Source organism: Onychostruthus taczanowskii, unplaced genomic scaffold, assembly GCF_017590055.1.
Source record: "Onychostruthus taczanowskii isolate IOZ18803 unplaced genomic scaffold, ASM1759005v1 scaffold101, whole genome shotgun sequence".
Classification (NCBI taxonomy): domain Eukaryota; kingdom Metazoa; phylum Chordata; class Aves; order Passeriformes; family Passeridae; genus Onychostruthus; species Onychostruthus taczanowskii.
In genome coordinates, this window is record NW_024496638.1 from 808,282 (window position 1) to 810,579 (window position 2,298).

Below are 2,298 nucleotides of genomic sequence, written 5' to 3' on the forward strand. Positions count from 1 at the left end.
TTGCAGTATTTATCTGCTGTTAGAGTCTCTTCAGTAACTTCTCTCTACTCAAATGCCATTTGGGAGAAAGGGAAGCGCGATCCTTTCTCCAAAGACCTGGAACAACCAAATCTTCCTAAAAACTTGGGTGGGACATTTTGAGAAGACACAATTTTAAGGACATGAGGTTCTCTGAGAGGTAAGTCCCAGCAGGATACATTGTCTGGTTAAGTAACAAAAGCTAACAATCCTCTTCCAACTACTCTGCCTGATGATTCAGAGACTGCTGCACACAAAAGAGGATCTGGGGAAGAAAACAGGGGTTAAGTGACTTTTAGAACCCTCTCCACAGCATAATCCCTAAGCTGCACTGGTGAATTGTTCTTAGAAAACAGCCTGTACACAGCAAAAACACAGGAGAAAAATTCAGGAGCAGGCTGGCCTCAGGTACAAGACAACCGCTCATGATCTCTGGGTCAGCTTTCCATGAGGAGGATGTCTAGGAAGGTCCAAGTTTCCCAGACACAGTAAGAACACACACAAAGATCTGAAATATTTCAGGGATTTAAAAATCACTTGCTCAGAAACCCTTGAACTGCAGCCAAGAGAAAGCAAGAGGCTGAAGGCAGGAGTTTGAAGAGGCTCAGACCCAGCCCTGTCCCACGCTCTCCTTCCAGCCACAGGATCACACTCCAGCTGCCCATGGAAAACACTGCTCATCCCTGCATCCAGAAGAGGCTCAGCACCAGAACCAGCCCCAAACTGCCACGGCTCTGCTTCAACATAAACTTTTGGCAACAGTATTTGCTCTAAATAGGACCTTTTCCAGAAAAAACATACCTAGGAGTGCTTGGGATCTGGAGGGAGCTCAGACCTAGAACCAAGCCATGGAGTAGAAACTGAGAGCTGCCCTGAGCAGGCCAGAGGAGCAGCGAGGGCTCTGAGAACACAGGCTGACCCCAGCTGATGTTTCAGGACTTTATCAAAGGCTCCGTGCAGATTCCCAGCTCCCATCTCGGGGACTTGTTCCTCCTCTCCCTAGACCAGCAGGGCAGCTGCTCTAAAGGCCACTGGCATGCAAGAGATTTACAAACTTGTCTCTCAATGAAGAGACTCAGTGTTTTATTAATAAATTCAACTGAAACACCCCAAACCAAGCCCCCAAACTCAAGGTGGAATGTTTTGACCCGTTCAGAGGTCTCTGATTGAGTATGGTGCACATTTACTGACAAGCTACACTTGGTTCCTTAAGGAGCATTTGGTGTGCAATGGAGAAAGCTGAGCAGCTTGTGTTCTGCCAACCATTTAAAAGTTGATGCATGAAGAAAAATGAAATAATTAAAAGAATTCACTGTTTTCCTACATCAGTTCAACATGAAAAGGTTTGTCTTTTTATTTTTTTTCCAGTTAAAAAACAGTTGGGACTATTATCTCAGTAATAGCTTCCTAAAAAAGACACAGAACAGCAACTTCTCACCGGACTGCAGTTTAGGAATGTTCTAGGCCTTGACTCAAACTGCTGCTTCCAGACATCAGCCCCGTTTCAGGATGCCTGGTGTGGAATATGGTCTTCACAAGCTTATCACTTCCCGCAGTGAAAACATTTTTCATTTGTGCTCTTCACACAGGACATGGAAAAGTGATATCCCACCTATTTGTGTGGAGTTCCAGACTGCTTCACCACGAAGTCAAAAGTATCTGACTGCAAGTTCTGAAAGTTCAGTTGTGATACAAAGTAGAAATGACCCTCTGAGTGAAAACAACCTTCAGTTTTGTACAGAACAGTTAAACACCACACAGCTGTTCCTTAATTTCACCTTTCCACAGGTAGGAATTATTTGATGAGCAATACTTAACAGAGAATATAGCACTTTTCTTCCCACACGTGCTATAGAATGCAACAGAACTACCAACACCTCTATGGAGGCAGCTATCAAAATATTCTCCCCACTGCAGAGAGAGTGCATGTGCGCAAAAGGCAGGCACAAGTGATTTTTCCAAAGATTATACCACAAGGATGCAGTAAAACTTGAATAAGACTTGGTATTTTCCAGCTCCTAGGCTTATGCCATTTCTTTTATACATTGCTGCCTTGATGAAAAAAAAAAAAAGGAAAAGTCCATCAAAAAGAAAAGTTTCCCAGAAGTCACAGCTAGTAGAATAAAACCAAAAAAACAGGAGGAGGGTTTTACATCTAGTCAGGAAAAAGAGACTACTGGGGAAAAAAAACCAAAGAAAGAAAGAAAAAAAAAACCTTATGAAATGTCACCCCATCACATTGAATCTGTTTCAGCCGTTGAAAACCAGTGTTCCAGGATA